Raw genomic sequence first — 25,864 nt, 5'->3', positions numbered from 1 at the left:
CTGCTCTTAGCTAACTCAGTTGATATTTTCATTGATGTGGTAGTTTTATGTGAGTATTTATTGAAAAAAAATGTTGAGTCCTAAACCACTTGAGATTCTTTCCATTCAACTACAATGATCTAGATTTTATTTATCCATTTAGGATCTATAACTCAGAATACTAGTGAAACTTGTCGAGTAACTGCTTGGGTGTTCTCAAACTCAGTCTAATAATTTTCTTAGTCATACTTTCTCATGTATAGCTCATTGTGGAAGACCCAAACAGGCCAATTCTGAGTTCCAAAGGGGCATTATTGGTAGGTAGATTTTAAATTTATCCATTATCTGTGCATTTGTGCCTGTGAATTTATAGGTATTTATTTAATAAGGCATATAAATTTGCCAGTGTTTGGATGAATATACACTCAATTACTCCACGAAGAAAAATCTCAAACTTGAATATAAATTTGTGCTGTATCTATCATATCTTAAGCTTTTCAATATCTAAGAGCACAGTGAATTTTATTTTATTGATATATGTCAAGTCTTAGGCAAAATTTAGTTTTCTTGATGTCAAAACCTTTTGTTGATCTATGGTAAGATAAAATTTACTATGCTTAGAAAACTCTTGATGATTTAATTATACTCATAAATTTTTAGACATTTTTGTATAAACATATATGAAATCATATTTCTGAGACATGTCTTTACTAATGACAGCTGAACTGCATGAATTTCAGGTCCATTGTTAGGAAGCTTAGTTTTCATTTGACAGATGCTTTTAGGAATACTCTTTGTGAAAAATCCTGTGGCCTCACTATTGTGCTGTTAATCACATTTTTACTCAATGTTTGAAAATACTTTTTTTCTTAAAGCAGGTATCTGAGCAAGCAAACTCTAAATCAAGTTATACATCTGAGCCCTAAATCAAAAGTAAGAGCTATTTTACTGCTCTAATAAATTATATCACTATATTTGAAAAATCAAGGAAAAGATAACCTCTATAAAATCACAAGATTACTTGAAGATAAATCTACCATATCTGAGCCAAGCATGCCATATTATCCAGTATTTTCAGAAATGCTGTTCTTTGTCCTACTATCATAAACTATGGCGAAGTGATCCAGAAAGGCAGAAACCTATGGAAGATTCTTCAGTAAATTCTTTTTAGAGATAGATATTCAGATTCATTCATATATTGTATCCCTTTCCTTTCAGAAGCCATGGTCTGAGTTGCAATTTGTGGCTTTATTCTTTTAAAGAATGGCATGAATATTTTAAATGCAATTTGGTATACTAAGTTATTGATCTTGCATTATTTATGTTAAGATTCTCTTTAATCATAAAGGCTTTGCAAAGTGCATGGCAGGAAGAGCGGGTTAAATTTCTTCTTTGTATTTAAGGTCATTAACTCAAGTCATAGCAGCAGCAAAACTGAAGGAAAATGCATTGGACTCTCTGCATTTTGTTTATAGATGTGAGAAAGTTAATGTATAGGTTCAAAACAAGTCAATCAAGTTTAGAAATATCACATTAAATTTTTAACAAATAAATGCTAACTTACCTCAAGAATAAAACGTATTTTATAAGAGATGAATGACTGACCTGATTGTTTTCAATGAAAAGGAAAAAAACATTGAGTACCTCTTAGGTGAAAATATCTTGGACAATGAAGATTCTTTTATTTTTTTAAGCGACTTTATTATTAATTCTCACAGCTAGTTTATAATCTCTCAAAAGAGCAGGGTACATTTTGTTTATTTTGTCAAACTGTTTCTTCTCTCTAAGACATAATTCTGCTGGGGGCCGGGGATTTAGCTCAGTGGTTCTGCTGCCTTCCTTGCAATCACAAGGCCTCAAGTTCAATCCTTGGTACCAAAAAAAAAAAAAAAAAAAGACATAATTCTGCCGGGTGTTGTGACACATGCCTATAATCCTAGCAGTCTGTAAGGCTGAGGGAGGATGGTCACAGGTTTGAGCCCAGCTGAGGAATCTTAGAGGATTGCAAGTTCAGTTCCAGCTGGGAAAACTTAGTGATTTAGTATAACTCTGTTTCAGAAATGAGGAGTGGACCTAGGGTTGTAGCTCAGTGTAGAGGCCCTAGGTTTAATCCCCACTATCACTATCTTGTATTTTAAAAAAATCAGACATAAATCTCCACACCTTGAGTGTGGGCTACAAATACATAGTGAGTTCCTTCCACACAGTGCAGTACAGGGAAGAAAGAGTAAGTTCCCAGCAGAGGAACCTGGCAGACATTGCCTCACCAGGTGATGGGCAGCAGTGGTGGTGAGTGAGGTGTGCTTCACATCCTTGATATGGCATCATGAAAATGTCACTTTACCTCTTTGGCCTTCTTTAGTCTCATTCTAATCATGCGGACAGTCAGACAATCCCAGTTGAGAAACATTCTATAAAATATCTGACCAGAACTTCTCAGAACTGTCATGATCATCAAAAGCAAGGGAAGTCAGATAAACTGTCATAGTCCAGAGGCACCTAAGCAGACGCAACAACTAAGTGCAGACTGTCGCCTTAGGTGGGATCCCAGAGCAGAAAAAGGATGCTAGGTGAAAGCTAAGGAAATGTGAATAAAATATGGAGTTGAGTTCATAATAATGTGTCAACATTCATTCATTAATTGTGATGATTATACCACGCAAATATAAGATGTTAATAAATAGATATGGAGTGTATTGAAACTCTCAGTACTATATTATTTTTTATAAATCTAAAACTATACTAAAATTAAAATATAACAAAAGTCTGGAAAGTTGTGCATGAGAGATTTGCATTACAACCATTATATACTTAGAGAAATCATATTTGTATATGGTTGATTAGATTTTATCTCATTTTTAGAGAGATGTGTCTAATTCTAGCTCTTCAGAATTAGTATTCTGTATTATGTGACCAGCATCTTCTTCAGATGGTGATGTTGTTATTTCTGAGCCTTGGATTATCTTAGATTTATGTTTCAAGACAAAGAAGTAAAATCTTAGGACTCAACTCATTTGTCGTGTAATCTCAGGTATTAGCTTTTCTGTCCTTCTGTTGTACGTAAAGAAACAGGGTTATATGCACTTTGTAAGGAAAGATATTTTACTAAAATGCAATGTGTAATACCTTAAGTCTAAGTAACCATTATGATTCAATTCCACATTCATTAATTCTACTATCATCTATTAAACGTCTGTCCCAGGCTATTGATTGGACTAGATGCTGAGATAAAAGGACGGCATACTCCTGGCTTATAGAGCTCACCTAGTGGTGGAAAACAAAGCAAATGGTTTTATAAAAGTCCCTGGACAATAGGCAAGTTCACTATTATAGCTGCCCAAGAGAGGGAGTGGGGCACAACAGGTGACAGACTCGTGGCCTTTTATTTCTTGTCAGATCATTCACTAATTCAATAAATATTTAAAGAGTGTCTTACCGTGTAATTGGGAATGTTCTAGTCACTTGGGTTCCATCAGTGAACAACCAGACCAATAACACCATGAAATGCTTCGTATCTTGATCTGAAATCTGAATTTTTATAGCTCTTCTTTTAACAGAAAGTCTTTGTCATATTTGAGTATAGCTGTTATGTCTCTAATTCTTGTCCTTACTTTATTCTCAGCGAATACTCTTTTCTTACAAGACTTTCCCTTCATTCTAATCTTCTGACCATAATTCCAATTCAGTTCCATCCTATTAGGATGGCAGTGTAGTTCTTAAAGATCAGGAGAATGAGGGCCAAATTCTGGTTCTATCATGCAGTAGCTATGACCCTTACATATATCTTGTGACCACACTGAGCCTTGTTTTTTTCTCATCTGTAACATGAGATTGCTTTTATATAATTACTGTAAATTAGAGATAAAATTTTATATAAAATGGCTATCAGGGACTGGGGAAATAGTTCAAAAATAGTAGTTTAGTATAAGCTAATTATTAATTATTTATCATTAATTATTAATTTATTATTAATTATCTTTTAATTATTTGTGAAACTAAGTCTGTCCTCTTGCACTTGGGCTGTTGGAGTTTTGGACATAGATGCCAATATTTGCTTCTTTCACTTTAGTTTTAATATATTTGTAATCTTTTATCCTTAAGAAATCCTTAAGGCAGATGTGTTGTCTTGAACTCTCAGCCTTTGGAAAAATAACACCTCTTTTGACACTCATATTACCTGTATGTTACATAACACATACCTCCAGACAAATCAAACAATGAATGCAATGAAATGCATGTGTATTCATACTAGGCAGATATACTTACACAACCTCTTGCAGCTCTGCTCAAATTTTTCCTCAAAATAGTGAAAAAGAGCTATGACTAAGGAATTAAATTTAGCTAGTCCATTCTGTTGCCCTATTAAAATCATTTAGAATCCTGAGTCTGTTTATCACTATTATATGAGCATTTCCTCTTTATAAATATACTTTTAAAATCCTGCTTAAAGTCACTGATAAAATCACGCCTGAACACAAATGGTTTCCTTTTCATAGATTTCTGAGCAGATCCTCATAATTTGTTTTACATTCATTTAAAAAGTTATTTTTCCTTCAATATGATTACCAAACACTTGGATAAGCACTATAATTTGTTTCAAAATATTTTGAGTATTTTTCTGTGCTGTACCATAAATACACTGGGAGCTTTGTTTCTTATATTTCATTCTATTCTGATAGACATGCTATTTTTATTTTATATAAATTTAATTCTGGTTATGAAATTTATTTTGCATGGTAAAGTTATGAACTTATCAGAGATTTTACAATTTATGTTTATTTTATGTGTCAAAATACTGACAAATACGTGTTTTCAGAAAAATATCATTTTTAGCCAGTAGAGGGAGTCAACTACAACTAAAAGTATTTTCTCTCTCTTTTTTTTTTTTGGTACGGGGAACCAACTCGGGACCTTATGCTTGTGAGGCAGGCGGCGGAACCACTGAGCTAAATCTCCGGCCTCATCTAAAAGTAGTTTAGGACAGATATTCAAAGAAAAAATAAATATAGATTTTAATTTGTGAAGTTTAAAATGTATAAGCACATAATTTTTAAGTACACATAACTGAGACATAAATACAACCTAACTTTGTGTATTTTCATTGTGGAAAGACCATAATTTTGTATTTTCATTGTATAAACATTCATCTATATTCTTGTGTTCATCTACATGATATACTGTTTTAATTTTCTTTCCATATGCAGTATAAAAATGATATGAATATTATATGAAGATAAGCATATATTTATTTTAAGAGCTGTATAAAAACTAACTTCTCTTAATATTCTACAAAGGTAAAAATATTACAAGCCTGAAACATATTCATATCCAATTATACCTTTAAACTTATGATTTATCATTCCAAAGGAATTTTTTTAAATGATACAGAATCTTTAAGATGAAACATATAATTTCAATCTTTTATAGAAATCAATTATTGATCCTTTGCGGGTTGTGTTGCAAGCACAGAGTGCTCCAGGAAGCACCTGTCAACTCCCCTGGTAAGTGGGCAGCCAGCAGCTCAATTTACATAATTGGAGAATCACTGAGGGGTGGTTTTATTTTCTAAATCATCAGTGGGATACATTGAATTGTCATTGGTCTGCCTAGGCCTGAACTAAGAAAATAAGCATTACAAGTTAAACTCTCCTAATAGAACTTAAGAATTAACTAATAAAACATAACTTTGGCATTGTAAAATTTTAGCATTGCTTTGGATTAATAGCCATGGAAGACACTCTTTTTATTAGATATCCTAAAATTTAAACATAACATTTTAGACAGAGTTTATTTTTCCTTCTTTCCTTTCTGTTTTTTCAATTTGTTGATTAACATGCCACATGTGATTTTTTGAAGAGCTATGGCTGATTCTATCAAGTATTGATGTAAAAAAGGATTATGAGCAGCTTCATTAAGTTATTCCTACCATGTGCATATTTTCTGTGCTATGTGCCTCCAGAGACAGTCTGCTTCGCTTGGGGGCCATGGTGACTTTATAAACCAGTTCACTTTGAATATTAAAATCCAGTAACAGAGTATTTTGAAAAGGGCCCCTTTCAGACTATGAGCAGCATTATTAGACTAGAGACTATTATGCAAATATCCATTCCTTCTATTTCTTCTAACAGATTGTCAATAACCTCTCCCAGGCAGAATGGACACTCAGTTAACATCCCCACTTGCACAAAAACTTAACTCTTCTTAAAAGAAGAGTTACTTGAAGTACTTATAATGAGTAAGACCTTATAGGTATCTATATAGGCCAGGGCGAGTTTTTGAAATCTTTTTCTTTTATATCAGTGATTGGCTCAGGCAGTAAAATCATAAAGCCTACTGCTACTACTCAGAGGAGAAAGATTATGTTTACTATTTTTCATCAGACAGTAGAAACTATATGTAACCAAAGTTTTATTTATCATCTCAATAGATGCAGAAAAACCATTTGACAAAATCCAACACCCATTCATGATAAAAACCCTACAGAAAATTGGAATAGATGCTTTTTTACCTCAACCTGATAAAACCATCTATGAAAAACCAACAGCCAACATCATACTAAATGGTCAAAAACTGAAATCCTTCATGCTAATATCAGGAACAAGAAAATCACCACTCCTGTTCAATATAGTTTTAGAAACATTACCCACAGCAATTAGACAAGAGAAAGAAATAAATTCAATAAACATAGGAAATGAAAAATTTAAATAATCATTATTTGCAGATGACATGATCCTCTATATAGAAGATCCCGAGAATTCCACCAAAAGTCTTCTAGACTTAATAAGCAAATTCAGTAAAGTAGCTGGAGATGAGGTCAGACACAAAAATCAATAGCTTTCCTCTACACCAATGACAGACTCACTGAGAGAGAAACTGGAGAAACAACTTTCACAATAGCATTATTTATATCGTTTATGTACATCTTAAGGGAAACGGAGGCCCAAATTGACAGAGAAATAAAGAGCGTTCATTTGGAGTGGGAGACATAAATTTGCAACTTGGAAGACATAAATTTCAAGCGGGCCAAAATGTGCTCCAAACAGGTTTTACAGATTAAAAACTGCAAGTGGGGAAGGGGATCACATCAGTTGTTTCTCACGAATTTAGATCATTGTGGGTAGGGTAGCAAGCAATGTTGAAAGGTAGAGAGGGCTGATTTACTCTATCTATCTATCTGTCTGTCTGTCTGTCTATCCATCCATCTATCTACCTGCCTACCTATCTATCATCTACCTATCCACCCATTCTTCTACCCATCAGTCTATCCACCCCCCACTCCCACCTACCTATCAGTTCTCAGAAACAATGAGGGAAAGGACAAGAACAAAAGAACTCTTGGGAAAGGACCCTGGTGGCTTTCTATAGGATTGGCATGTTCCCTTCTAATGAAAACTGTAGTGCTCACCATGTAAACAGGATGTAGCAAGTTGCACATGATCAAAAGATTATTTGAGGGCCGGGAATTTAGCTCAGTGGTTCTGCTGCCTGCCTCACAAGCACAAGGTCCCGAGTTCGATCCCCGGTACCAAAAAAAAAAGGATTATTTGAAAGTAAACATGATTAAAACATGGTCTTTCTTGTCCTCCCAACCTAATATTGGAATGGCTCAATCTGCTTTTATATGATTTTAATTTCCCATACTTATTTATGTAGCATAGTTTAACCTGTCAAAATAAGTGTGTAATCAGCAGTAATTATAAATGATCCTTTAGATATCACCAATTTTAGGAACCCCTCAGAGCAGCAGCTATAGCTTAGAAACCAGGTCTCAGTTGCTTGAAGGCTGCAAGATGAGAAATCCCAAAAATATGTGGACCTTGAGGACAAAGTGGAAGGTTACAGAGTGAACATAACATGAGTATCTTATGTATGGGGAGCCAGCATGCAAGTTGAAAGGTGGTTCAGTTTGTTTTCCTTCCTCCACGCCTAAAAATTTTAAAACAAATCTTAAGTTGGTGTTTATTAGATTTAAATCCTATATGTTAACTATTTGCCACAGTATTGACTTATATTTCAGCAGGCCTGAATGAAATGATGATATTTGTAATAGGCTCTATTGCAGTTCTTCTGAATGAAAAAGTTCCATAAAATCAACAGGGAATTTTAGGGAAAAACGAAAGTAAAAAAGAATTGCAGTACAACTTCTCAGAAATCATTCATTTATGCATGCATTTATTTAGCAGGCACTTTTTATTAGGGGCCACACTAAGTGATGGGTATATAATGCAAAAGAAACCTTTCATGGAGCTTGCTGACTAGACAAGACATTAAGAATAGGCAAACAGTAAAAACATAAGGAACCTCGGCAAGGTTACTGCAAGATGCTATAGCAGTGTATAATAGGGATAACAATGAGGCCAGAGTTCAGGGGCAGCCTGAGACCTGAAACAAAAGGACAAATTATCCAGAGAAATAATGGAAGAAAGTATTACTAGCAGAGGAATCAAGTCCTTTTGTTTTTAAGCAGACTCTAGTGAAATATAAACATTTTAGCTGAACTTCTGAACATTTCTTTAGGCTACATACCTCCTGTCCAATTGCTGCCTCAAGAAGTAGAAACGTTTGTAAGGCTCTTGATACAGGCAGTTCTGTGGAAAAGTGATTACTCAGTTGACCACCTTCGCTTGGTACACGAACAAATTTATTCTTTGACGTACTTGTTGGGAACATTGAAAACCTCTAAATTGAATAGATGAAAATTGTATCTCATTCTGATTTGCAGTTTTGTGGTTATTTTTCATGCTGAAGAGTTTTTCATGTATACATTGATTATTTATATTTTTTTCTTTACTGCACATCTTTTTTCACATCTTTTGTCCATTTTTCTGATTGCATCTCAGTGCCTTTTTTTAATTGGTCCTCATGTGTTCTTTATAGAATAATGGTCATGTGTTTCAGATTTGTGTCACATTCTTTACAATTCTGATTACCTTAATCTTATCATTAAGATTTTAAATATCAAAACCTATTAATTTTCCCTTTGTAATCTCTTCCATTGTTTTTATGCTTTGAAAATTTTTATGCCTCTGAAGATCGTATGTTCACCTAAATGTTTCTTTAGATATTTGAAATTCTCTTTGTTTACATGGTCTGCTTATCAAACTAGTTTATTTTGATGCTTATGGGACATATTTAAATTGAGTTTTTGAGAAGTTACTATTAGCCAACTTCACCCTCTATTTTTAGGTATTGATATATATTTCCTTTGCCCATCTATTGCATTTTTCCGTATGCTGGGATCTGTTTTGGTTCTACTTAATCTGTTTTGCTGATACAGGTGTACAGTACCTTTTTATACACATGTCATGTGTATTTTTCTTTTTTAAAACCATTTCTAAGTGTACAATCCAGTGGCACCAAGTATAGTCACAATGTTGTGCCACTACCAGCACTATCCATTTCCAACTTTTCATCATTCCAAATAGAAGCTCTGACCTATCAAATAATAAATCCACATCCCACATGGTTTTAATTTTGACATAGTTGTAATATACTTAAAGTCCAGTATCCATAATATCACCCAAAAATGGGCCTTCTTTAAAGTTAATACTGAGTTTTATGTATATGCAGGGTGGTTTTACTTTTTAACATAGTTTTTATTTTTAATTGGCACATAGTAATTGTACGTATTTATGGGTTACAGTGTGATTTCAGTACATTTATATACTGTGTAATGATTAGATCAGGGTAATTGGCATATCCATTATCTCTAACATTTACCATTTCTTCATGTTGAAAACTGTAATATTGTTAAAAACGGTCCCCCTGATTTATCTTGTATCCTGTGTGGGAAAACTCTCTGCTTCACCAGTCCCCCAAGCCTGGCATCATCCTAGATTCTTCTTTATTCTCTTCCCCTCACATCATCCAGTCACCTGTTCTGTTCATCCTTTGCCATTCTTGTCCATTGTATCTCACTTTCTTTCTGCTGGCCCTGCCACATCCAGGTCCTCCTCATTGACCTCAGGATCACATCCTCGGCTCTTAGCAGAACTTCCCGCCTCTCCCGTTACTTTCTCCCATCCATCCTCTGTCTGATTGTCTTTTTCACAGAAACATTAAATATTACCATGCCACTTCTCTGGCTTCAATCTTTCTGAAGCTCATGACTTAGGACAGAGTTCAGATTCTCTGGCAAGGTCATAGAACTCCACTGTACTTCTGTCTCCTCAATTCCAGTCTCCCTTCTGCACACACACACACACACACACACACACCAAGCTTATACCCCATATAAATGAATTCACGCTCTAGTCATGTGAAGGTGCCATATCTTTGCTTGTGCCTGGAAACCTCAGTTGTTCCTCTCTGTCTTCCCTCTTCCTCTCCTTCCCATTCCCATGCTACCTTAGATTATTGGTTCTCTGCTTTCTTTCAAGCATTGTTGCCAACTCTACCCTAGAAACCACAACACTGCAGTATAATTATCTACTCTAAAGATTTCAGGAAGGTAAGACCTTGGAATATTACCACCACAGTACATGGCACAGTGAATATGCTCTAAATATGCTCACTTGCATACCATTCATCTCGTGGAGTTTCTTTAAAGCTGACAGAAGTTAACAAAAATTGTCTGAAATAATTTTTCACAAGGATATTGTGAACTGCATTCTACCTTGAATTCTAATTCCTATTTTTTGTTGATGACAGAGGAGATCCTTATCCTTTCCCACTTTCCTCTTATTAAAGAGAATGATTCATTAACTTGTATAGGAAAGAAATGTCCTTTTTCTACCACCTACTCTATAGTTAGCTTTTGAATAAGCTATTAATGTGAATTGCACTGTGTCTTACTTTTGCTTTGTTATGGTGACTTTTAATTGAGGTTTTCTTTATCATACTACCTCTATGGCCACATTGTTATAACCAATTTTCTATAATTGGATAGGTACCTTCTCTGAGATGAGATTTTCTCTGGGCTTATAAGATACACAGAATAAGCCATACACATGAACTCTTTCATAAAACTTTTGCTGTCATTAAAAATAAAGATTAAAAAATTACTACCCTGAAAGCAGAACTCTAGATATTTAAACTGTGACTGAAAACTATCAAGAGAAAAAAGAAATGATCCCAAATTAAGGGAAGAAAATGTAATTCTGTAGCATTATTAAATGAAAACATCATTGCATCATGGTGAAAAGAAGCATTTGGTCTTTCTCTGACAGATTGTTTGAGATTCATTCCCCTGAAGAGTAACTTAAAAGTATCTGGTGGTTAACTTTTTTTTTTTTTGGTACTGGGGATCGAACTCAGGCCCTTGGTGGTTAACTTTTAATAGAATATCATGACTATAATAAAACCAATTTAAAATCTAGCCCAACTGAGTATGTAACCTATCATAAATAGGAATGACAGAGAGAGTACTACTATTGGGGTAGTCCAGGGGAAATCTGTACTCCCTTTTCCCATTGTTTTTGACCAGACACCCTAAAATAGAGTTGGGATTTGTGTTGCATGACCAGCTCTATGAGATGTAACTATATTAAGCATTTGATTTTTGAATGGCTGCATTACTATAATGTCAACATGCATTAAAATAATTTTTCAACTGCTTATACAATTGGAGCTATAAAAGGGGATTATCAATTAGATAACATTGCAGAAGTAGCTGGTAAGTGATATGGATAAGCCCTATTAAAGGCTTGCATGAAATATGCCATGTAAGCTAATGTGAAGTTAATGTAAAGAAGTTTATTAATCAGCAGGTATTCATTGAACACCTACTGGGTGTCTTATATGCCAGTGAGTCACCTCAAGGAGACAAGGCTAATATTTATGAATCAACTTGAGTAAACTGTGTTCTAAATTCTGGGCCACCTCATGGATAATATGAGGAATCCAGCAGATGAATAGGATAGTGAAGGAGAGGATCAGAGAAATCTTCCTATGGGCCACTTAAGTAGCATATTTATCTTTCTGCCAGTGTTCCATAAAGTGGTAGCAGTCATTGCCTCTAGAGAAAGGATCTGAGAAGAACTTATTTTTTTGGTATTTCTGATTAGACTTTTTTGATTTCTTGTCTTGTACATATATTTTGTATTGATAAGATAAAATGTGTGTTGTAATGTCATTAATGTAGGTAGCTCAATTTGCTACTTGATGGAAATCATCCAACCGTCTTTGGTCAAGAGGCAGCTATGGAAAAAGAAGAAGAGTGAGGTGGGGCAAGAAGATCAAGGAGACCACATGAAACTTGGATGACACTGGGAAGTAGTGGCAGAGGAGTGGGAGTATCTGCATGTGTTTAGAAAAGAGGAAAGTCCATATTAGTTAGTTCCACAGGTTTTGGAGTCAGATTTCCTAGGTCCAACTCCATCACCTATTCACTAGATCTCCTTAGGAATAACCTCTCTGAACCTCAGTTTCCTCTTCTGACAAGCTGGAATTATTGATACCTGTGTCATGGGGTTACCCTGAGGGTAAACATGCAGGTCAAGCATGTGGCACTGTGCCTGGAACATATCAGAACCTTACATTGACCATGGGAAATTCACAATAGCTGGGAAGGATGATAGTTTACAAGTAGAGAGCTTCAGACAACAATGAAGCATTTCTTATGTTTTGCCAGTCAGACTTCAGAAATATTTGCCAAGCCCATCCTCTCCTGTTAGTCCCTGTCACAAGTATCCCAGTTCAGGCCCCAGACATCTGTTCCTGGAAGTACTAGAATATTCTCCTGACTAAACTGATATTCTCCCTGCAGTCTATTCTCTATAACCTCCAGAGTAATCTTTCTGAAACATAAATCCCTGACTAAAAGCTGTCAAGGATTCCCATCACCAGTGATAAAGCCCACAAGAGGTCTTCCTTAGTCCATGCCTTTCTTCCCTAACAACCCAGCCCAGGCCTTGCCACTCCAAACTGAGCTTAAAATTCCAGCAAAAGCAAAGTGCTTGTGATCCGATGAAACCACTCCTCAGATCCATGCCTTGACTTCCACCCTCTGCTCTGCCTGGAACATCTTTCTCCTTCACTCTCTTTCCTTTTCCTAACCCCTCCCTATCCTTCAGAACTCCTCCAGGAGTTGTTCTCTCCCTCCTCTCTGCTCCTAAAGCCTGGCTTTTGCACTTACTCCCATTGCTTCCTAGACCTCTTTGCATATCTCCCATGAGTTCTGCGTTAGAAGAAATAGAACCCCTACCCCCACTTTTGACTTTGGCCCTGACTTGCCCTTCTCAGAAGGAAAACTCATGTATCTGACCGGTTAGCTTGCTGTACTCAGCTCTTCCTATCTCCTCTCTGTGAGAGCCAGTGCACCTTGGCCCCTTCACTTCCCGCATCCTACAGCTAAGGTCTCCTTCGTGGAGTCATGCTTTTTTGGCACTGCTAGTGAGATAGACTGCTTAAGTCTATCTGACTCAGAACATGGGAGCCATCCCTTTAGACACTCACACTAAGCCATTTTCTTCAGTATCAGCTTTATTAGTTAGAAAGATGGTATTTGCTTTCCATCTACTTGATTCCATTGTATATCTCTACTGTTTCTGACCTTGGACAAGAAGAAACAAATGTTACCTATTGAACCACTCAAGGCCTACCAGTACTTCCTTACTGCATTTTAATTATCTGTGTGTTTACCTGAGTCACTAGTTTTATCTTCTTAAGGTTGAAAACTATTTTAGCTCTGTATATCCAGCACCCAATACTCCAATAGAAAGGTTTTACTTACTTGATGAATGATCTTAGCCAGAGGGCTAAGAACTACTCATAACCCTACCCACAACTCCGTGAGGTAGGTGTTGTTCTTTTCACTACCTGGGCAGTCTTATATTATAAATTTGTGTGATTTAAAAAGTCAAAGGAAAAACAACCAATGTTAGTATAGTTACATTAGTAGAAGACATGCATAGTGTTTCCACCTATTTTGTTTTAGACCCCCTGAACAACTAGATAAGTTAGACTCATATTAAAACCCCAGGGGGGATAAGGTGGAGGACCACCTGGAACCCACAAAGGGAGGAGTGGGCAAGCAAGACTATTACTATCTTCACTGAACAAAATGAAGAAACAAGACGCAGAAGCCAAATGAGAATCCCCCTAAAATAAATCTGAGTGTTTTCTGTCCAGAGTTCTACTGATGACAAGATTCTACAGAATGAATGCAAAAGTAAAGAAAATACTTAAGTCTAGATTTCTAGTCCAGGAAACTAGCAAGTTAGTGGCCAACCTGACAGAATGAAGTTAGTTGAAAAAGAATGTTCCTGGGAAGAACTTGTTTAAACTCCGTGGAATTTTAGAGAATGGTGGAACTTTCAAGTGTTAATAATTAGTCCTGTGTGCAATTGAAAATATGAAAATGCATAAATACAGCTTTTGCTATTCAATAAATATAATTTTAAAGCCATTCAAGAGACATCTTCATATATAAGTGATTTGATGGATAAGTAAACTTTCTCTCTAAATCAGGTGCAATTGTGATCTGAATTTCCTTTTTTCACCCTGGTCATATTTTTAACATGTTGAATCTTTTCATTGCATATTCAAATCCAGGTGTATATTGATGGAACAATGATTAAGATGAATTTTGAGGGAGATTTCATGAACCTGCATATCTGGTAGCCTAAGTCCCACTTAGCAATGTGTTTCATTCTTTTCCAAGTTCTTAATACCTGGTTGTTTTATTTATTGTAGAAACCATTGCTTTGATATTTAATTCTGTGCACAAAGGATATTTTTCTAGTTCTAGAATCCAGATAAATCAAGATGTATCTTCTGGATCAATAAAAAGAGGATCAATAAGCTTTTATTCCTATACACTTCTCTTCATTGAGGAAGTCTTGATTTGCATTTGCTGATTAGAACAATTCGTCTGCAATGTTGACATAAGAAATGTACTTTCAATAGGCTCAGAATTTCAAGTCCATCTTTCATCTCCCTTATATCTTTTATTTTTCTGGAATTTAGTTCAAAATCAGGACTTTCAGTGGAGAGAGAAAAATGGCATCAGTTTCATTCCCATACCCCATTCAACTGAAGTCAGGCAGACAGTACATTTCACACACACACACACACACACACACACACACAGGCACATGCACACACACCACTACACAGCCTAAATAAAGGAATATTTTCTGAATTCCCTGTATTGAGCCCCAAGAGAATCCAAGGCCAAGAGCAAGGTGGCCTTGTTCTGTCAGCAGTTCCCTAGGAGCACATGACCCAGTCCCTCTTCTCTTCAAAGATACAGAACTTGAAATATCATAAAAATGTTTGTTTAAAATTGCAACAGCTGTGTTTTCACAAGAAGCTTAAAATAATGAAATTAATACCTGCAGTTCTCTGAGGAACTCCAAAAGCTTTGCATATATTAACGATTTATCCTCTCCACTTCCCTCTAAAGGGAGGGAAAGGTCATCATCCATTTTATGCTTCTCTTGGTGCAGTGAAAATAAGCGAAGGCAATGGTGAAGTTTGAGGTAGGTCAGGAGAGAAGGCAAATTGATCTTTATTGTTTTCCTTCTATATTTTAGTTCTTTGGCTCATGATTGTTAAAGTTCAAACTATTTTATTCCTATATTCGTTAATAAATTTGCTTTTTCCTTCATTCATTCACTACCAAATGTTTCAAGCACTTGCTAAATAAACTAAGAGCTAACATCAAATTTGTCCTCATAGAGTTTAAAACTTTATGGTCGTACAAAAATTACTCTGTACTTTACAGAACCCAGCACCACCTCTAGGAAGTTTCTAAACCACTGAAATAGAATATTAATTCAATCATTCATTCATTCAGAAAGCATTTTAAATTTCAGTTCTGCAAAATTCTATTAGGTAAAGGTTGCCTAATATCCTTCCTGCTTCTGAAATTCTATAATTAAAATTTCTTTTTTAAATTGGGTTTATTCTACCCCTTTCTAACTTATGTTCTTTTTAGTCTCTAACTTATATGAGCATCAGAAATAAAGAATATGTAGAATTTCTTCTTTGTAACTCTGTCCCTAATAATGTTTAGATTACTGTTTTACTTCAGGTAATCAATTTATCGGAAACAAGTTTTAAAATGACAAGCAGCATGCAGGGTTAGAGTTTTCTGTAAACTTAGAGAGCTGAATGGATAACTTGTATTTCTGTACGTTTATTTGCTTGAGGGACCATCATAGAGACATGGAAATACCCTAAGGACCCCACAGATGGCAAGTGTTGACAAGTTATCACAACGGGATTTTGACATTTGCTTATCATTTGCTTCTCCCAAATTTATAGGGGCATTGGCTTTAGTCCTCCCTCTCCCTTTTCTCTTAATTCTTTCAATTGCTTTCAAGCTTTCTTTCCATTGCCCCTTGCTAGATGCTGTTTCTTCTGCCTAGAACACTTGCCAAGGTTCCCCATGTACAGACTCCTAGTCATCCTTCAAGATCCAGCTGTAGTGCTGCCTCCTCTGGGGAACTCTCCTACAGGTTCCTCACTGCCTCACTTATCCATTTGCCATAGCAATTCATTCTCCTTTTTGGTCCCACACATCTTATTAGTGGTTTAAAATGCACTCCACTAAATCGCTCGTACCCACTTAACGTGATCCTGTATGTATAAATTAGGTCACAGAAAAGACAGTCCTTAAATTATACTCCCATTCTATTCTGTTATCTTATTATCCATCTTCCCAAGAAGCTGCTTGAAGACTATCATGCTCATATGTGCACCTCATACCCTACCCACTTTTTGAAACATTCACTTTAGGTCAGCAGCAGCACACAGCAGTGGTGCTGGGCACGATAGCCTCCCACACACCTAACAAGGTGTTTCAGATTTATGCCCACGTATCAATCCCAGTAGTGGTGGACATGGACTAGAGCCAAGAGCAGAAGTAGAGCCAACAGCTGACAAGGCTGCAGGATCCCCTCCTCATGTGTGGCCCCAGGCCTGCGCTGCATCTGCCAACTTTGGGCTAATCAGTCCATTTCTAGAACAGGTGTTCTCTGTCCTGCATCCTGTTGTGGAGAGCAGAGGGGAAGAATGTGCCACCTGGTCAGAATTTGTACAAACAGATGCCTGAAAGAAAAGCTCAGATTACTTGCTGTGTCAACAGTTGCAAAGAGCTTTGAGCCACGAGTCTTCCCCTATGAGTAAGCGCAAGGCTCTTCTCTGTTCTCAACCTGCACCTATTTGACCACAGGGCTCAGCCTATTCTAAGAAGCAACAGCTTTTCTGACGTTCATTTCCGCTGTTGGAAATCTCACCCAGTGCATCCTGCTGGTCTTTTTGACTTTGACTGCACAGTAATTTGGAGGTAGAGGTAAGAAGTATCTCTTCCTTATTTTAAAAAGCTTTGGGCCGGGGATTTAGCTCAGCGCCACTGTGCCTGCCTTGCAAGCACAAGGTCCTGAGTTTGATCTCTGGTACCCCCCACCCAAAAAAAGAGCTTTGCCTTCTTTTTATGAAATTAAAGTTTCTGCAACCCCAACTATCAGTAAGACTTAGGTTCTCCAGAGAGGTGTCAGCCCTCAGTGAAGATATGAAAGTAGGTCTTCACTCTTTTGAGCCACACCTCCACCTGGAACTGGTTTTGCCTCATCCACTGAATAGTTCCTTGTCCTTTGGGTGCCTACTCCTGTGTCCCAGGTATTAGTCCTTATTATCTATCCTTGTGATATAGAGGCATCTAAATTGTGATGAATACTTATAATTTTATATGTGGAAATTCAGAGTGATGGTACAGTAGCTATTAGTGGCATGGGTCATAGCACCACCAATATCGACAGCAGTTAACACTACTGCAGAGCAAACACTGGCTAGATACTTTACCCAAAATTTAACATAAGTCTTACTCCTAGATATTTTTTGTTATCTTTGCATACAGTTAAGGAAACTGATCCTAGCAGACGATAAAATAACATAAACATATTGAACACTTCCTATGTACTGGAGCTCTGCCCCTATGATAAGATTTTGTAAGAATGATACTTCAAACTCTGATTTTTAAGGCTATAGAACTAAAACTCATTGAGGAACAGATAAAGGATAGGCAAAAACTCTGTTCTATTGTTGTAGCTTTTTATTGAGTCTAAAAGTTTCAAAATAATTGTTTAAAAAACACAAAACAACAGGGAAATAGACTTTTTTGCACATTGGAAGGGAACCAGGAGATAGAGGAGAAGGGAAAATAAAAAAGAATTAAGATGTTTTATGTACATGTACCAGCTCCCCATGATAAATGTAATCATTATGTACCACAAACATGTAATAACATAATTTTTTTTAAAGTAGTAGAAGTGGAAAAAACAAACCCTCAAAGCAACAAAGCTTGTGGCGACTCAGCTCTGCCGCTTCCTCTGGACAGCAGCTTCACGTAATCATAGTGAGTGCGTGTCAAAGATGCTCACAGATCCCATCATGCTGAGGGCTGTCCTGCAGCTGTGCAGTACTCAGGACACCGTGGCTAAGGTTGCCCTTCCCCTCTTAGACAGGGAGCCTGTTTAGTGAGCATGGCACTTTTCTGCCAGCAGATGGCAGTAGAATGTCTTCAGGAAGGGATGCTTTTCATAATGCTCACAAAGTTACCATCTGTACTAACAGTGGAGCTCAAAGTGATAAGAGATCTGGAGAAGAGGTGACAGAGTTGAGAAGAGGTTGAGAAGTGATATTAGATGCAAGCCTATATGATATTTTTATTTAAAAGATTCCAAGTTTGTAGCCAAATCAACCACTAAACTTATCATCAATTCAAAGCATTTATTCTTCCAAAGCATAGTCTTTCACTTTATACCTCAGTGTAACTTAACTTTGTGAATCATGTTCTCTCCCTTGCAACAATGTGAGGTATAATGTAAGGAAGAGCGAGCACAGATGAGATTTTCTTCTCTACAATTAAACCCTTAAAGCACGAAGTTTTCCCATGACTGGTCTTCAGGGGCCCATGGAATTGTCACATACTGTGAGCACATGAGTCTGTGTGCATTTTACTGGACAAACATCCCCTAACATTTCTCAGGTTTTTAGATGGATTCAAGGATTAAAAAAATAAACATTCTACTTAAGGACTTATCATATAAGGAAGCCTAAAATAGATTTTGAAGAGGAAAGCAGTAAACTTAAGTGCCTACAAAACCCAGGCAGATAACAGTGAATGAAGAAATCCTGGTGGGGACTTGGAGGATACATGTCCCAAATATTGAAAGAGGCAGACCTTGTGCAGTTCTCACTGACAGCTACCATGCAAGAGTACAGGCCCCGTGTGGGATGAGCTCTTGGTTTTTTTTCAGGAGAAAACACAAATAAATAATTTAAACAGACTCCAAAAGTTTCTAAACTGTACAGCTAATTCAAATCATTTCTAAACATAGCACAGGCAAAATTAGTGGACTGACAGGTTATGTGTGGCCCTTGAGCCTCCAATTTAATAAACTGAGTTAAGATGTCAGCCTGTGACTGATAAGTTCAAGACCTAGAGCTCTTGAAACAGGAAGACATGCCATGTTAAGGAACTCTGTACAACTATAAGCAGTTTTTATTGTTAGTGCAAGAACATGGTGAACACACTAGCACCTGCTGTGAACCAAGGAACGTTCTAAATGTTCTTAGTAACATCTTTAACCTCAACAACCCTTCAAGTTAGGTTACTAAGGGCTTTGCAAGCACTTAATAGCATTTACTTCATGTTATCTACCATTCTAGCTAGGAGCCTGTAGGTATAAGTACCTTTCCCCCAACCCCCAACAGTAGAATTGACTCCAAGGCCTTTACACTAAGCTTCATCCCCAGCTCAATTTTTATTTTTTCATTTAGATACAGGGTCTGTATAAGCTGCCCAGGCTGGGCTCAAACCTGTGATCCTCCTGCCTTGGCCTCCTAGAGCACTGGAATCACAGATGTGAGCCACCATATACAGTCTAGAATGAGTCTTGACTATATAATCCTTATAACACTCTTATGAATAACTGGGAAAACAGACACAGAGATACTTGGTCATGTAGCCCAGGTGATATCCTTGACTGCAGCTCAGGCAGTCTGTTTGCAGAGCCCGTGCTCTGAACACTATGCTGTCCTGACTGCCCTGAGGTGTTCAGGCACTCAGCACTCTTCAGATAACTCTCAGCTCTGGCATTTAGTGATACCAGTCATGACCTCCACACAAGATCACATGCAGACATTGACACAGTGATGTGATACATCCGACCAAATGTAGTCAGCCCCACATCGTCTGCAAAATCCATCTTATTTTTTTGCATTACCAGACAAGCTGTATTCAATCTTTGTTTTATTTTTTAATCTTCTCTGAAATGCACAGATCATATATCCTTCACTAGATGAGATTTCCAAATAATGGAGATCGATGGCTTTGTCTTTTGTCTCTTGACAAGTTTGGCCCTGACTGTCATCACAGCGGTCAAAGGGTTGTATTATAGCAGGATGACACCGAGGTGTGGTGCCAAGAGGGAAAGCGACAGCCTAATTCTCCACTCAGGTAACTGTTTCATCTGAACTTCCTCAGATGTGTGAGGCTTCCTACAGACTTGCATAAAAGAAACTTCTGAACTAAGTGAGAAGTATATAGTAGTAATGACAGAGAATTAACTTTAATCTCCAGCAGCAATATGGGTCCATTTCTGAAAAACAAGGAGGAGATTATGCCATGGGAGCGTTCAGTGATTTGTGGTTTGCACTTACTTCCAATTCTGTCTGTTGGTGCCAAAGCTAAAATCCAAACCCTGCTGAGAGATTGATAATAGAACAGTGATGCAGAGAGGGAGAAAAAGGACAGGGTGTAAATTTCCTCCAGATCCGTCATATAGCATGAATTACATCAAATGGGTCTCTACTTTCCTATGTAGATGACAACTTTTATTATTTTTAAAAGTACATTTGGATATTACTTTGCAGCTTTGGACAACTACCAGCTCACTGGTTTCATGAGCTTCCTGTAAGCCCTGGATCTTAGAGACTGGTGCATTTTCATCAGCACATGTTTCTATACAATTTCTTTCTTTTGTGACTCCATTTTGATCACTTAAGCTCCTGTATTTCTTTCCCCAAACAAATTCAAAGAGAGAATCTGTGGTAGGTCTCTTTTCCTGGGGACTATTTCTAATGTCATTCCTGAAAATAGGACATTAAATACAGAGTCCAAAAAAAGGTAATTTGAAAAATGAAAATGCTTATGAGAGGATTCTTACTCACCACTAGGCCTCACAACCAAACATATGGAAGAATGAGTGGGCAAGGGCATACTGAGAACATGGTAGAATGTCAGGTTTAAAAATAGAGTCAATCATGATAAACCATTCAAATATCCATACAACAGGAAAGGCAAAAGTTGATTGATGTAATTATCCTTTGGAAAATATGCTTATTTTTAGTATCTTGTAAAAACTTAAAAGTAAACTTATCTCCATTTTACTTTTAGTTAAATATTTTGTTTTTTTGCTTTGTGAAAGAAAAATCTGGTACGTTCTTTCAATATTTTTCTTTACTGCACCTAAGCATAAATCATAGGATCTGCAGGAACCTAATGTGTATCTATTAGTTTGTGTTCTTGTCCTCAGGCAGGGTAATAGAGAGATGACCAAAGGTATGTTGGTTAATGAAGAACTTTGCCATGAGAAATAACAAAGTGAAATTGGTTTAGAAGATCTGAGAATTTAATAACAATTGTACTGGAGTTGAATGTGTAGAGGTTAGCTTTAAATTAGGTAAGACAAACATCTCATAAAGTGAAAATTACTCTTGACCACTCCTTACATTTCATGGATTGACCAAGTAGAACAACTGATTAAAATATACAGAGCTGAGTGTATCAAACTACAGAATCATATTCAGTATAGTAAATGCTCATTTTATGAGAGTTAAGTGAACTAAAACTTCCATGGAACATCTTGTATTCCATATATAAAAATATATAAAGAGAGTGAGGGGTCATATGAAATCAAATAAGTTAAATGTGTGAAATTGAGTCAATGTATTACATTTTTGACAGTGATGTAGATTTTTCTATCATGAACCTACATTTCATTCTATATTCCATAACAAATTTTGCTTTTTTCAGGAAGTCTTCCTAAAAACCCTGGCACTCCGATCATATTGTCTTCATTTTCAATAGCTATAGCACACATATTGCTGAGAAATAGTCCATGATTCATTTATTTCGGGTCTTCATTCAACTAGGGCATAAGCTCTTAAAGACAAATAGTCATATCTTTTTTTCACATTTGTATTTCTAACAGTCTTTACAGCACATCTATCCAAGGCATTATGTGTCCATTAATAATTGACTGAATGACTTTGCAAGGCTACACCTCAAATTTGTAGTTTGGGAATGTATTTAAAGCTATCTCTTATCTCCTGTTTCAAGTGATATTTTTCACATAGAATATATTTTGTATCTGAAAACTTCTTAGTAATATATTTCAAAGATTACAGCTGCAAATTACACTGGAAAATGTCTTGACCTTTAGAAAGTGATCTGTAACAGATAAATTTTCCAGCTTATTAGTGCTTCTTATAATTGGTGGTGATTTTTTAAAAATAAAAGTTTACCCTTTTGGGGGAATAGTAGACAAGGAAGATAGATACATGGATGTATATATAATTTTTAAAATGTAAGTGTATATGAATTATAAAATTGTATAATTTCTGCTTGTATAAATTGCATATAAATGTATATATGATTGTTTATATAACATATGCCTGTGAAGTTGCCAGCATAAGTATAATCATTCTGAATTTACAGTGAGGAATCTGAAGTTTAGAGAGGTTAAGTAACTTCACTGCATCTATGTAGCTAGAAAATGGTGATATCACAAACATCTCAATAAACTAACATCTTTTGCATTTTACTGTTCATCCATCCATTCATTCACTCATTAAATGCATTTAACATTCCAGTTACATGTTCAGTATTACCTATTTAAAGATGAATCAGACCCATACCTTCCTTAGGGAGCTCACAGCCAATTCGAAGAGATTAACAGGTAACCTAATAAGAAAGTCCTCAGCATTCCAGGCAAGGGTGATAAAGGATACAAGGCCATGGATCTCAGAGAAGACTGGGGAAATCATTCCGTATGGCTGGAACTTTGTGAGCATTAGTGGAGAGACAAGTCTGCAAAGGCAGGCTGGGGCCCTCTCATGAAAATTCTGGAGGACAGTACCGGGGAGACTGAAAAGGTTTCAGAGAAGGATAATCTACCTTTTTTTAAAACCAGAAATCAGAAAATGGAACATTGGTGTATGGAATGAGAATAGAGAAGATTAAAACAATGTTAATCCTAAGATATGAGAAAGAATGAGATAGGATGTGGTTATAAAAACAAGGCAGTAGCTATCGGGATGTGGAGTTGGTAAGCAGTAGGGAATGAAGGAATCATCCAGAACAACTTTGTAATGTTTGGCTGAGGGGTGCTAAATGAATAATGTGTCATTTACCTGAATAAGAAATTCAGAAGATAAAAAGCAAAATTTGCCCCATGACAAAATGCATTGCCTTAGTAAAAGCTGTTTCCGTCATTCTTGTACTAGACCTGTGCTATGAAATATGGTAACTGCATGTGGTTAGGAGACCCCTGAAATACAGCTTGTCTAACTGGTGCAGTAGTCCATGCCTGTAATCCCAGCATTCTAGGAGGCTGAGGCCCTGAAGCCCAACCTGGGCAACTGAGCAAGACCCTATCTCAAAATAAAAAGTAAGAAGAAAAAAAAGCGTGGGTGTAGCTCTGTGTGAAAGCCCTGGGTAGAGTCCTTGCTTGGTACCACAAAAAAAAAAAAAAAAGGCTTTTCTGAGTTCAGATGTGTTGTAATTGTAAAATACATGCTGAATTTCAAAGACAATGAGAAAGAAGGTAACAGTTTCAAAATTTTAAGTTGATTACATAGTAAATGATAGTGTTTTAGATATTAATATCCCATCAACTTCTTTCTTTTAACTTTTATAATGTGATCTTGCATTAGTACCATGTATTATATTTATACTGAATAAAACTACCCTAAAAAAAATCAATCTATAATTGATGTTTTAAAGCCTTAGGGCGCAGCAACAATTTGAAACATCACCTTGAAATTTCCTTTTGTCCCTCAGGATATTTTTCAGAGTTCTCTGTGCCCAAAATGGCATGGATTAGATTTGGCATTTTCTAATCCTTGAAGTATTTCCACTGTGTAATCTGAGGCCTCAGTATTTCTAAACCTACTAAGAAAACTCCCAAGAGGCTGAGATCATTCAAGATGTATGCCTGAGGAGAGGTAGAAAAAAGTCTCTGAAACCACAAAGAGGACCCAGACAAGAGAGGCCCTAGATCTGCCCATGAGAACTCTCTTAACCAAATCCCCTGGGTGGTCCTGAAACATCCTGGCCTAACAGGTGACCTCACAACTGAAAGCTACAGTTGTGAAATATGTTCCAGAACTCTCTATGCCAAACTCACAAAGTGCCCAGCTCTTGGTTAATGTAATGCTCCCTAAAATATGTTTGTCCTGCTTCCATAGTACAGGAAGGGACCTCAGAAAAGAAAGGTCCAGAGGTAACAAGGACCTCCGGCAAGTGAAGGTGCTGCCGGGATCCCACTGCTGGGGTGAGGTGCAAAGACCCTTAAGGCTGGTCTTTGGGCACATAAGTCAGAGTTGCCACTTCTTTGTGATTAGATTTCAGTCTTTTGTACCCCAGTGTTCCTTGGTGATACCCTTTGATGTAGTACATTCTTGTTCTTCCAGTCCTCTCCTCCTGAGTCTCCTTCATTCTTTCACTCAAGAAAAAATTTATTAAGAACTTACTGTTTTCCAATCCCTGGACCCTGAAACCTCCAGTATGAAAAGACTACCTGTGTATCCAGAAGCCTTCCCTGAAAATTGCTGAGAGTAGATCTGTGTCCTCACCACTTAAACTATGCATCAAATCATCATGTTGAAATTTTTTAATATATACAATTTTTATTTATCAATTATACCTCAGTGAAGCTTGGGGAAGCCGATAGTCCCCCTGCATGGGTTTTTGGTGAGAATTAAGTGTGGAAATGTATGTAAATGCTCAGACCATGCCCAGCATGCAGGGAGTTTCATACAAGTGCTAGGTGTGTTGATGATGATAAGAATGATGATGAAAAAGATGACAACAGTCATTGCGACCAATTAACCTCATGGGTTCCATGAATTCTTTCTAGAACTCAAGTTCCCTAATCTTACACTGCCTTTTCATGACTGTGGCTGCACCATGTCTTTTGCTTGCACCCCTGGTTTTCCCAACTGTCTGCCTCTGGCCCCATCATTGGATACTTGGCTAAGTCCTTGGATTACTGTTGACATAGACTTTGTTGTAAGCTATATAAGATCTTTGAGCCTCCCCCCGACCCAGCAATGTAATCCCCTACTTCATGACGGGAAACTAGACTGAGTGAGGTCTTCTCCAGGCTGCCAGTCTCATTCTGGTCACCTGCTCAGTTCCTAGCCAGCTGGCCTGCACCCTGCACTCACATTTCTGGTCTTTTGCAGCCCTCTAGTAGCTACTTGCCCCACTGCAGAGCCAGAACATGAAAGGGACCTTATGCTTGCTGGGGTATAGGGGCTCATACCATCAGATCTTAAGAAAATGCCTGAGGAAGAGAGCAGACCCGGTTTAGAATGTCCCTCTACACTGACTTCTTTTCTCTTTTTCTTCATTTCTGATTTCTGCACTCCTTCCATCTTAAGAGAGCCCATTTTACTTTTTAGACATTATTAGAGGGTCATTTCCTTCTTTGAAGAAAAATAAAAGAAATATCTTACCTTTTTTTCAGAGTTAGTGATCAGTGATTTAAAGTGTTTTCCAAACACTTTAAATTCTCGAAGAGTCCTTCAATGTTATTTGTATGGAAGTAAAAGTAAACTATAATGGGCACTACTTTTTAAGTGAGAAAAGGGACCTTCTGGGTTGTGGTAATGACCTTAGAAAGAAAAGACCATTAAGTAGAAATCTTTA

At 36.9% G+C, this 25,864-nt stretch overlaps 1 protein-coding gene across 12 annotated transcripts in view; it reads left to right on the top strand.

The window, feature by feature from the left end:
* The window catches only part of Grip1 (glutamate receptor interacting protein 1), a 661,025-nt gene that overhangs the window by 358,522 nt on the left and 276,639 nt on the right, over positions 1-25,864 (top strand). The window lies entirely within an intron of this gene.

This window comes from Heterocephalus glaber, unplaced genomic scaffold, assembly GCF_053883595.1.
Source record: "Heterocephalus glaber isolate CG9 unplaced genomic scaffold, H.glaber_assembly_v1.0 deba00001569, whole genome shotgun sequence".
NCBI classification, from domain to species: Eukaryota; Metazoa; Chordata; class Mammalia; order Rodentia; family Bathyergidae; genus Heterocephalus; species Heterocephalus glaber.
Note: the sequence above shows the minus strand (reverse complement) of the source record. Positions and strands in the feature narration are given on the sequence as shown.